At 44.4% G+C, this 13106-nt stretch overlaps 1 long non-coding RNA gene across 1 annotated transcript; it reads right to left on the bottom strand.

Moving 5' to 3' along the window:
• Nucleotides 1–3240: 3240 nt before the first annotated feature.
• LOC148686613 (uncharacterized) lies at nucleotides 3241–11998 on the bottom strand. The gene is made up of 2 exons (XR_015948684.1): nucleotides 11920–11998; nucleotides 3241–5198 (listed from the first exon to the last, which is right to left on the bottom strand). It is a non-coding gene; the product is annotated as an uncharacterized LOC148686613 (long non-coding RNA).
• Nucleotides 11999–13106: the final 1108 nt, after the last annotated feature.

Below are 13106 nucleotides of genomic sequence, written 5' to 3' on the forward strand. Positions count from 1 at the left end.
AGCAGCTGCGCCAGCCTTTGGGAGGCAGAGACACGAGAGGGGGGCATCAGAGGAGGGAGGGAAGCAAAGGGGGACAGAGACCAGGGTTCCCTGCAGCACCCTTGACTATCATTCCAGACACCCCAGGGTGCCACAGCACACTCATTGAAAATCATTGGTCCAAGCTATTTCATAATTCCCCCTTTCATACACTTGGTGGGTGGGCTGTTCTTCTCTTGCATTGCCATCCTTATAGACCTTATACTGTAAAGAGGCAATGCATGAGTTGCACTTGGAGGAGGGAGGATTACAATTTTTCTATCTATCTATTTGTGTGGCAGAATGTTGGACTAGGACATGGGAGAGGCCAGGGTTCGAATCCCTACACAGCCTTGAAGCTCACTTGGGTGCCACAGGCCAGTCACAGACCCCCAGCCGAACCTACTTCACAGTATTGTGAGGATGAAACGGAGTGAGGGAGAAGTGTGTACGTCGCTTTGAGCTCCTCAGAGAGAGAAATATAACATGAATGCAGAAAAAACACCAAAAAATAAATAAAATATGTTAAATTCACTGTTTGCCATATTTATATTGTGGTTCCCTATGCCCTTAAACAACAAAGCTTTAGATATGCTGAAGAGAGATGCCTTTGCTCAGACTGACAGGGCTCCCAACCCTGAACTCACAAGGGAAGGGGGAAACAAACCCATCTCATTTTCCTTGTTTTGGGTTTTCCCAAATTCTTTTGCAGCCTTCCTCCCACCCCCCACCCCTTGATTTGCTGCCACCCAAGCGGTTTGCGATCTGTTAGCTCCTCTCTCCCCAGGGTTGTATCAGGTGGATACAACCCCCCAAGTTGCTACACAAATTTGATGGTTCTGATTCTACACTTAGTTGTTGTTGCAGCAGAAGACAGTCCCAGCCACTCTAACTACCTTCCTTTGCCCACCCCTGTGTCCTTTCCTTGCCTGTCTTGTCCTGCCTAAACATAGGAAGCTAAATGAATTAGGCAAATAGGGAACTGTCAGTCCAGTTTGGTCCACCACACTCAGTGCTATTTACTCTGACTGGCAGTTTCAGGCAGGGCATCTTCCCCAGACCTAACTGGAGACACCAGGGATTTAACCAGGACACTTCTATATTCACAGCAGGTGTTCTCCCGCTGCATTATGGCACTTGAGATTTCCTCTGCAGTAGTGACCACCAACAGCATCTGAGAAGAAGTAGGATAGAGCAGGGGGCAGCAAACTTTTTCAGCAGGGGGCCGGTCCACTGTCCCTCAGACCTTGTGGGGGGCCGGGCTATATTTTGAAGAAGAAAAATGAACGAATTCCTATGCCCCACAAATAACCCAGAGATGCATTTTAAATAAAAGCATACTTTCTACTCATGTAAAACACTAGGCAGCCCCCACAAATAACCCAGAGATGCATTTCAAATAAAAGGACACATTCTACTCGTGTAAAAACACGCTGATTCCCGGACCGTCCGTGGGCCAGATTGAGAAGGCGATTGGGCTGGATTCGACCCCCGGGTCTTAGTTTGCCTACCCCTGGGATATAGCCTCAAGGAGTCTTGCAATGGGAAGAACCTAGAGGGGAGAAGTTTGGGCAGGGGAAAGGGTGTGGGAACTAAGTACCAGTCTCCCTCCTTATCCTGACATTAGCAGCAAGAGGGTGTTTGTTACCTGCTGCAGTTCCAGACGAGATGTGAGGGAAAGGGATAGCTTTCAGTCTTTCTGTTTTCTTCGCTATTCTAGTTGAGGAGTGTTAAATCACACCATCATCAGGTGTGGAAGCTTTCAGAGTCTCTAAATATCCAATGTCCCCAGAGAATAATACAGTAATAATAATAATAATTAATAATAATTTATTATTTATACCCCGTCCATCTGGCCGGGTTCCCCCAGCCACTCTGGGCGGCTTCCAACAAAACACTAAGAGATTCTCTTGCACAAAAACAGGTGGGAACTAGTCAAGGAAATGACCATTTGGCTCTCTGAGGGAGGCAAAATCCTGCTCCATTTGGGTAAAAAATGGCACAGTACAGCACCCTCCATTTGTAGGTTTCAAGGGGCAGGGAGTCATGTATGGGAGAAGGTGCTATCTGTCACGCAGAGATGAATGCCAGCAAAATAAACACTGAGCTTTGTTTCTAATATGGGCTTTGAATGTGACATGATATTCACTTAAATACAGTAAGTGTACATATTTGATTCCCCTTCCCCCTCAAAGAACTTGAGCATCTACTTCACAAATAAGCAGCATGGTGTCTTCTAGAAGAGATTGAACCGCACCTATCATCCATGGATATTTGGCCATGCTGACTGGGGCTGATGGGATTTGGAGTCCAACAACTTCTGAAGGGCACTACACTGGCTACCTACGAGTGACAAACCCCAGAGGGGGAGCCTTGGCATATCCAATACAGTAGCAGGGTCTTGTGTCACCTTAGGAATCCAACAATGTCTGGACTGATTACCCCTTTCATACATCAAGGCATATCTTATCGTTTAGCTTAATTTTTCACTTGCCGTGTGTGTGTTTTCTGTTTAGTAGTAAAAATGTAACAGTTGGGTTTGGAAGTCAAGTATTTAGGGCACACAGAAGGAAAACCCTAATTGCACGATTTGTGAAACTCTAGCTTCCATTAAAAACAAACCAACCCTGATGGGCCAGGAACTGAGTAATGGAAGAATGGATAGATGGTCCAGGAATAATTTTGTATTGGCCCACCCAGAGAGAAAGAGAAAGACACAAACACAAACAAACAAACAGGAGTGTGTGTGTTTTTGCAGGGTGCCCAAGTGTGGGTTTGAGACTATATACGTATAGTTTTATATGCACAAGTGCTCTCTTATTCATTCATTCAGTTTTAAAACATTTTTTGACCAACCATCATCACACATTCTTGGGCAGTCAATAACAATATACTGTAAAGTATTGTTACAGAAGTTGGGTGCCACCCCCACCTCTCTGCCAGCAGTGGCAAGATTCCATGGGCCCGCAGGGGACAGGGGTGCCAACTCAAATAAAATATTGGGAGGACAGGTAAGCCCTGACCTGTATAATGGATCAAAAGATGCAGCAAACACACCATTTGAATGGCAACACCCATCAAATTGGGGGGGGGCTCTCATAAATTTTATTGGGGGGAGGTGAAGGGACCTCTGCCCCTAGGAGTTGGCTCCTATGCCAGGGGGTTCCAGGCACTCCCCCAGGGTGTGTGTTCCTTTGGAGAATTGAGACACATCAGAGACTGTTGTAGCTTTAAGAAACATGGTTTATTCACATATTTACACCTTAAGTCTGAGTGGGCAGGGTCCAGATCTTACAGCACAGTTATCTCAAACATAGCTTGTTCCCCGTTGCAATCCAGCCCTGGAGTCAAAGACATCTTTCCCAGCCAGCCTTCAGCCAACCTGCCCAAGATGGATCTCCCTCATTGTCCTCCCCCTTCTTCTTTCCAGGACATCTTGCCCTAAAGACTCCCTTTTCCTGTCATCTCAAATACACACCCCATCACCATGGCAACCTCTGTCTGCCTAAGCCCAAATTTCCTCTTTGACAGGCCATCAACACCTTTTGTCATGTTAATGTCTCTATCCCAGGTGAGGCCCTGTCTTAGAAAGGAAGCCTGGCCTGTACCTTTCCACTGGCCTGCAACCTTCCCTTTAAATAATCTGCCACCATTTATTAATTTCTAGGGTTTAGTGGGGTCCCCCAAAATCTTTAACAGTATAAATTAGTTAAAACCTAATACTACACAATAAAACGCTAACATTATTCAATCATAATAAATGACAGCAAATTAAAGTTATTAGGCAGCCTGAGGAATTGTACAAATTTAAAATGCCTGAATAAACAGAAACGTACTAACCAAGTCCAAAGAGATTGCAAAGGAGGCACCAACCATACCTCCTTAGTGACGCAATTCCACATGGCCCCCTTAGCAAGAAAGCATCTCCTTCCAAGAAGGGAGACCCTCAGAACTAGGCCGTAGCAGAATGTCTTAAGAGGAGAATGCTCTTACCGTAATAGTATTTGGATCCCAAGCCATTTCTTTTGGATATTATGGTAAATAGAGGTGTAGAGGAGAGGACACAATGGGCACAATCCAGCCCCCCCCTTTGTGCATTCAGTCAGCAGTGTCAACATTGACTGCAACACTGTCACACAATAAATCCATTGCTACATGTAATACACTTTGAAGCATCTTTAAGTGCATGCAAACATTTCAGAATATCATTAAGGAAATAACTGTCACCAATGTACTGGTGCTGTTTCAGTCTGTTGAACCAACAGAAATGGAGCAGTTCACACAACAGACCTTCAACACTTTGACCACCCTTTCCCAACCTGGTGCCCCTCAGATGTTTTGGTCTACAGCTCCTCCTGTCATCTCTGACAGCTAGTCATGCTAGCTGGAGTTGATGGGATTGAGAGCACAAGAATTTCTGGTGGGCACCAGATCTGGAATGCTGAACATTGGCCCTGTTGGAGAGCATGCTTTGCTGTCACAGCTGCTGGCTACAGAAAATACAGAGGGCTCTGCCTGTGTGTTTGTGTACTCAGGCGCACACAGTACAGCCTGAGATTCCTATTCACGATGTGGATCTTCACATTTTCTTCAAAGCATAAATGCATGAAGTAGCATATTGTGATCTAATTCCACTCCGCACAACTACCGTAGTGCAATATAAAAGAAGTAACATTTAAACATGGCCATGGTCCATTTATAAAAACATCCAGAAGGAACATCCATAAAACCTTAGCAGCGCCAGCTAGATCTGGAAACATTTGAACAAACCACCTAACATAATATTGGGATACATGTTAACATAAACTGCATCCAGGCCTTCAACATTTGGCACCGTTTAACTTCCCAAACCTTGATTAATTCTAACTTTTATTTGATTTAATAACTTAGGTATCTCACACCCCACAAACTCATAACAATACCAAACTCTGCCATTCATAGAGCCCCTCTTTGCCAGCAATGACTCTTGCTTCGTGGAGAGGTCCTGTGATGCCTTGCTGGATGCTCAACGCTGCTGGGCAAATGCCGCACTTTGCATATTTGACAAACTGACACTCTGCCACATTGAGTGTCGAACTCAGCTTGTCAAATACACGGAGAGAAGCACTGCAGATCCTCAGGGAACATTGAGAGAAGCACTCAGGAAACATTGGTGATGTTACATCCGGCCAGGCAGCACCCTAAAGTGAGGGAAGAAAAGACAAGATCAGAAAAGGCTTGTTTTGATGGGAACCAGAGAACAGGAAAGGAGAACCAAAGTTGACTTGACTTGAGTTTCTTTACAAACATGTTTTTGTTTTGTTTGTTTTTTTAAAAAAAGGAGCAGATACATAGAATGCATTGCAGTAATCGAGTCTTTTAAAATTATTTTTTATTTATTAAAAGCCCATAGCACCCACTATTAGTAACCCAGTCTTGAAGTAACCAGTGCATGAACTACGCTGGCAGAGCTAAGACAAAAAGACTTCTTCCCAGGTGTCTGGGTGTCTAGGGTGTCCTAATGCTCCATTTTTTCTTCTACTAAACATCTTAGCATAGCTGTCAACTTTCGGATTTGAAAATAAGGGAGCAGCCACAGCTTCACCTGTCCCTGGGACAGTCTACGGTATATCTAACAATCCAGGATAGCAGCGGGAAACGGCGCTGGAATAAGGGAATTTCCAGCAAAAAAGGGGAAGGCTGACAGCTGTGGCTTGGAATAAGGGAGTTTCCCGCAAGAAAAGGGAGGGTTGGCAGCTATGCATCTTAGGCATCCAGAAGTCTTTTTTGTCTCAGAATATTCTCCATAACTCACAGAGAGTTCTACAGCCTCTGCCAATAATCCTTTATCCTCCCAGACAGGGTTAAATGTTCTTTTTTATTTTATTTTTAGGAACTGCTTCATGATAATGCTTTGAAGCAGCATAGTTTGTGTTCCATAATGGAAGCCTAATCTCTTCAGCCCTCCAAGAGACCCTGAACTTTTAATTATCTTACTGTGTGGTTCCGGTTGTTAAGCACTGAGCTTTTATCAGTGCTATTTTTCTAGAAAAAGAGGTGTCGGAACTCCCCACGAACCCTACAGCAAGCTCGCTATGAAGAGTCTGTAGGGCGGCTTGTGGAAGTGGGAGCTTGGATGTGCCTGGTCTGAGACAGAGCAGCAGGGGGGCAGAAAAGCCATGCCCCTGGTCACACTTCCCTCTTTTGCACAAAAGGTACAGGAATCCTGTCCGCTCTTGATGTCAAGACACACACATTGTTTCACAAGCAAAGAGCCAAAAGCTCACCATTCTGCGAGGGGGCAACAATTGCATGTCATCAGAATGTTAAACACATACACACAGAGAGATACACCTATATGTGGTGCATTTGGTGTGAGAGACAGACAGATCGAGAAGCATTCAGCAGTCAGTTCTAACTTCGTCTAGCTTTTTATTAATAACCATGAAATAGTGCCAGACATTTCCAGGACAATTTAGGCTGCTGGCTAGTGAGTAAGCCTTACTGAATACTCTGGGAGTTACTCTTGAGTATGCATGCAGTGGATCATACTGCACTTCACTTTACATGGATGTGTAATTAGGAGCATTAGGAACTGCTGTATACAGAGTCAGGATATTGGTCCTGTAGCCCAGTATTGTCCACAAAGGCAGTAGCTCTTTCCAGGGTTTTAGACCAGGGACCTTTCCCTGCCCTTCCTGGGAATTGAACCTGCACGCTGGATAATGTGCATCTGAATCGTGAAAGCTTTATTTTGTCACCTTGTTTACTGAAGGAACACGGCTGGTTTTAATAAGTACTGTGAAATACTGTAAAGTGATTTGACAACTGTAGCCTCTGAGAGCAACAGTGTAGTGCACTAAATGGATTTACACAGGGCTTTTTTTTCAGCCGGAGCTCCCAGGGGCTCAGCTCCGGCACCTCTCAGGTGGGCAACATTGCCTTTCTAAGAGAACAAGGGAGAAGTTGATGGTGAATTCCATCACCTATTTTTCTAGAATTGTTTGGGGAGGATCATGTCATCATAGCCACCAGGGGCCTATTTCAGAGACTATTTCAGTTTTCAGATGCAGAATACCATGGTTCTGTGCCTTTCTGATTGTCCAGTTACTTTTGGGCTACTTTAAAACATGATCTATATGCTTAGGTCAGCAATATTTCAATATATTTTTTTCAAATCTGTGTTGCATGATTCCCCTCCCCCTTTATAAAGAGTATTATGGAGCTTGAAGACTTGATGCATGTCTATTGAAAGATACTATACATGATCCAGCAACAAATGTTTCCTGGTAACCCGTTGAAATATATCCACTGTATCAGGCTTTCCCCATTCCTAAGAAGCTCAAGGCAGTATACATGGTTCTACCTCTGCATCTAATCCTCACTTCAACCCTGCAAGGTAGGGTATGCTGAGAGGCAGGGACTGGCCCATGGTTACTAAGTCATTATGTGGTTGGGTAAGGATTTGGACCCTGGTCTGCCCATTGAAATCAACTGACTTGTTAGCTGCAGCCATTGGGTTTAATCATTCTAATCGATTTTGGTTGGATTGCACTCTCTTTCTAACCCTTTTATGTGTCTCAGCCGTGCAACTGAAGAGCGACACACATCTCTCCTATTTCTTTCTGTATTTTGTATTTTATTTTTTTAAGGCAAATAAAAATGATTACCAATCCAATACTATGCTTAGAACAACCTGGGTGTTGTTTATGAAAGAAACATGCCCCTTTAAGACTGGAGCTGGGCTAGCTCAGTTGGTAGAGCCTGGATGGCTCAGTTGGTTAGAGTGTGATGCTGATAATGCCAAGGCTGCAAGTTTGATCCCTGTATGGGTCAGCTGCATATTCTTGCATTGCAGGAGAGTTAGATTAGATGACGCTCAGGGTCCCTTCCAATGCTACAATACTATGATTCTATGAGACTTGTAATCTCACAGGGTGTTGGGCAAAATATTCCTGTAGTGCAAGGGGTGATCCTTGTGGTCCCTCTATGGTTCTATGGGTTTTTTTTAAATAAAAAAAATCCACTCCAGGATTGGCCTGAGGTGCTTTCTGGGGAATCAACAAATAATCACTAGTTTTCCTGGCATTTTGGATTCAGGACTTATGCATTATTGTCTCCGAAATTAAAAAACACACACAAAGTAAGTGAGAAATTGCCTCAGTTTGGACCAATTTGTTTTAAAATGCAGGAGTCACTTGTGTGACTCAAAATTGGCCTAACCTATTTGGATGCAAATCCCATGAGTTACTCTGAATTAGTAAATGTGTTTAGGATTACTAATCCTTACAGCCAGTGTGGCAGAGTGGTGAGTGTTAGACTACAACCTGGGAGACCAGGGTTCTAGATTCCCCACTTGGTCATAAGGCTCCCTGAGTGACCTTGGGTCAGTCACTGCATCTGAGCTCCTTGGACGAAAAGGTGGGATATAAATGCAACAAATAAATAACAATCCTGATTTAAGCATGCCTCCATCTTAATTCCAAAATAAATGAAAAGGGGAACAAATATATACTCAACAAGTACCCTCAAGTTCAGGGTGGGTGGGGAGGGAGACTGTTAAAAGCACAACCATTTTGATAGGGTGTTTGACAGTTTGAAGTTTCTCATACTATCTCTGTAGAGTATGTTACCCTCAGTACATTTACCTCCCTTTAAAATAAGCACACAACAATGCTAAATACCTACTGGGTAATTATTAGCACAATTAGTGAAGATCACCAGCAGCTAGTAGTCTGGGAGACACTACTTTCTCTAAAGAGGGCTGCCAACTTCTCAATCAGCTCAGCAGCCATGCCTTTACAGTGCAAAAAGTAGCAGCTGAATTTTTCAGAGAGCAATACTGTTTAAGGCTTCCTTACTTCACCAAAACTTTATTAGGCATTACAAGTATAAAAGGTAAAGGAACCCTGACCGTTAGGGGTTGTGGGTTGCAGCGCTCATCTTGCATTATTGGCCGAGGGAGCCGGTGTACAGCTTCCAGGTCATGTGGCAAACCAGAGCAGCGCACGGAAATGCCATCTACCTTCCCGCTGTAGTGGCACCTATTTATCTACTTGCACTTTGATGTGCTTTCGAACTGCTAGGTTGGCAGGAGCTGGGACCGAGCAACGGGAGCTCATCCCGTCACAGGGATTCGAACCGCCAACCTTCCGATCAGCAAGCCCTAGGCTCTGTAGTTTAACCCACAGTGCCACCTGTGTCCCTATTACAAGTATAGGCCATCATAAAACATCCATATTTAATTATTATTATTATTATTATTATTAGCCTTCGCTGGCATAAGTTTAAACAATAAAATCATAACATCATCCAAATACATTGATAATCCAAACACATACAATATATAAAAGACTAGATAGGCACCATTGAATAAATTAGGCAACTTGAGATTTAGCTTTAAAGATCTCGGCTAAAATTTTAAAATATATACAAATAAGCAGCCAGGTAAAATATATAATGACAAGGATTTTCATTGGGATTTCTTCCCGCTAAATAGTGCCATTCACCACTCTAGGAGGTACTATTGACAAAAACTCAGTCACCCTTGCACAGTTACTTCCAGGTTAATGTCAGACAGATAGAATCTGATATTTTCATTGTGCCATGATGTTAGACTACCCAAAAAAGGGATAGCATGCGTTGTGCAATGGACATAGCTGGTTGTACAATGGACAGTAGAAAAAGATATGTTCTACAGTGCCTGGCACATTCAAAGAACATCTGCAATGCCTATCATTGCTGGGTATGTTTAAATATTTTCCTTGACAATAGCTGTGGGGAAAAGCTGTTTAAGGCACTAGTAAGGGGCAGCTGAAAGGGACCCAGGTGGCGCTGTGGGTAAACCACTGAGCCTAGGGCTTGCTGATCAGAAGGTCGGTGGTTCGAATCCCTGTGACGGGGTGAGCTCCCGTTGCTCGGTCCCAGCTCCTGCCCACCTAGCAGTTCGAAAGCACATCAAAAGTGCAAGTAGATAAATAGGGACCGCTCCGGCGGGAAGGTAAACGGCGTTTCCATGTGCTGCTCTGGTTTGCCTGAAGCGGCTTTGTTATGCTGGCCACATGACCTGGAAGCTGTACGCCGGCTCCCTCGGCCAATAATGCGAGATGAGCGCGCAACCCCAGAGTCGGTCACGACTGGACCTAATGGTCAGGGGTCCCTTTACCTTTACCTTTAAGGGGCAGCTGAAGCTGACATCCTTACATGAGAACTGAGCTGTAGGGAAAGAATTACGGGGTACTCAACTGAAACTCTGTACTGTTAAACAGACTACAGTAATAACAAAAATTAAACAAGCAGAGAAAAAAGAAAGAGTGAACCCTTTGAGAAAGCAGAGAAGGAATAATATGCAAGTCTCTCCTTTTGGCAGATAGGAGCGCTACTTTTTAATTTTTTTATAAGCAGTTCAGTATGATAGGTAAAAACAGAAGGGGTGCCATTTACCTACTGCATGAAATTAGAGAGATGGGGAAGGTTTCCATTGCTGAATTTCTTCCTCTTGGACAACTATTAAAGGTGCATGAGCCTTGCCAGAAAAAAGCTAGCAATATTATGGAGTAGAATCCCGAATCAAGTAAATGCTATATGAGGCTGGAGTCTAGTGGCCAGTTTCTGCACCCCCAAATTGATGTGTCTCCAAACCCCCAAAGTCTGTAGACTGAGAATAGTTTTGAAGGCTGATGGAAGTTATCTCAGAAAGGTTTTGAGGGTTTCTAAAATCAGCAGCATAGCTAGCTGCTCAGGCACCCAGGGCAGTGCAAATACCCTGCACCCGGGGGCAGGGCAAGCAACAGCAGAGCACCTGCGCGGAACCTCCATGGAGTCTGTAAACCCCACGTTACTGTTTCGGGCAGCGCAGAGCCTGCAGGTGCCCGAGCCACTGTGTCACTCCCCAAGAGAGACATGTGGCTTGGGCGTGCTGCAGGCCAGGCGCCATGGTCACCCCGCTCAGTGATGACACCCAGGGTGGCCTGCACCCATCACACCTCCCTTCCTATGCCACCGTCTAAAATAACACAAAACACTATTGTCCGCATCCTGGGTTGTGAGCCAACCCCTCTTTTGGCCCATTTTCACTTCACTGAAACAAACTTTGGTTTGCCTCCAGCCTCAGAACCAAAAGTGGTTTGCAAGAGGGGCTGCTTCTCATTCCCTTGCCCTGCTGTCACAACTGCTAGACAAATTTGGTCAATTTTTATATTGTTTCAAAATCTTGACTCCTGAATCTTTAATTGTTGCATAGAGCAAGGAATATCAGCTTATATGACAAGGTTTACCAGCTGAATTTCTCTCCTCTGCACAAATCTTAAATGTGTAGGAGCAGCCGTCTCCTCTTTCCTTCCCAACCATCCTAGCAAAACCTCAAGACCTTTTCACCACATTAAAAGAACAATGAATGCTTCCCCGATGGGCACTTGTTATTGAGTGGGTGTTCCATAATAATACAAGAAGAGGCTGCTGGATCAGGCCAAAGGGATCACATCTAGCCCAGCATCCTGTTCTCACAGTGGCAAATCAGATGCCCCAATGGGAAGCCTGGACTCCCCAAGCACAAAAACACTCTGTCCTCCTGTGTTTTCCAGCAACCTGGCATTCAGAATCATTACTGCCTTGGAAAGGTGAGGTAGAACATACAGTAGGTCCCCATGCGTGCAAGTTTGCTTGTTTGTTTGCAGTTTCCACACAAGCAATGCAGTCATTGGCATCAAAATGCCAGTTTGTATTCCACCACCCCATTTAATCTGGATCTACACTTTCTAGGGAGAATATGATTTTTTTTAAAAAAAAATCTGTTGCCAACAACCTGCTTGTAATATCTCTCAAAAACCTGTTTGCAATATAAAGGTTTTTGCAATAAAAAGAACCCTGTCCCACCTAGTCTGGAAGCACCCAAATGAGCAGAGCTATGCAGACATACTCTACCTGTCCCTGTGATCATGCAAAGTGGGTAAGACGAGCCCACTCTACCTGCTGAGGAGCACCCTTCAAGCAGAGCTGAGGAGGAGCAAATGCAGCTCCAGGCAGGACAGAGGCTTGTTTTGAAGGGGCCTCTCCTCTTTTCAAGAGGAAGCTGAAAATGGGGAAGATAAAGCTGAGGTTAGATGACAGGAAATATCTGGATGTGAAGTGACAACATGTCAGCATTGAGAAATATTGCTGCAAAAGCAAGTAGCTTCTTGTCTTTAGCTGTGTGGCAAACACAACCAGCTGCTACCAGTTGACACCAAATTAGGACTGCATTTCTAAGTAATGTCCTCTCCATCCTGCAGCTAGGGGTTAATCCACATTTACCTTTTCTTTGCCTGTGGATAAGCCCTTCGAGTATGGACTAAAATGTTGTGAGATGCAATCCATTTAAAGCAAGGCTTAAGAAATTTGGTTAGGTTTCTAGAAGCATTTGATCAAGACAGAATGACCAGTGCTCTGTTTGGTGTGCATGAGTGGCTAGCACCAGAAAACTTGATGGCTGGTAACGCTCATCACCTCAATGGAAACATCACCATGGGACTTGGATTGAACGTGGTCAAAGGAACAGTGAGGACTTGGGGGAAGGACCAAAACTCAGGAATCTGGCAAAACGTTTAAAGCTCCCTTTTGCAAAATAAAATAAAATAAATAAAATAAAATGGTCAGGCTGCTTGCTTCAAGTTCTGAAGCAGTAATCTAATGGAAGTCTTAAGCACCAGCTGAGTCAGCTACACTGCTAGATGTCAAGCCAAGCTGTCTTCGGTGGACCCTATAAGCAGGAGGCTTTAAGGGGACCATGGAATGAGGGGGATGTCCCCTTACGTCTCCAGGATACAAAATCTGCTTTAATGTTGGCATTGTTCACCAAGCTCCAACTAAGGAGATCCACTCACAAAAGGGAACTTCTGTGTGAGTGCCACTTGATGGACCAAGAACCAAATCCCCATCCAAACAGATACGTCAGCATGTATGCATCCATTGACACTGCATTGCTTTCAGTGGGCTGGTGCATTCAAAGCCACATCTCTGTCAATGTGGAGGGATGTTTGTTCAGATGCAAATCTGAATGTACATCCCATTGAAAGCAATGCCTACTTGGGGATAGATGGATACACTTCCCATTTGCTCCGGTACTTCCTGAT

Source organism: Zootoca vivipara, chromosome Z2 (genome assembly GCF_965207765.1).
Source record: "Zootoca vivipara chromosome Z2, rZooViv2.hap1.1, whole genome shotgun sequence".
Classification (NCBI taxonomy): domain Eukaryota; kingdom Metazoa; phylum Chordata; class Lepidosauria; order Squamata; family Lacertidae; genus Zootoca; species Zootoca vivipara.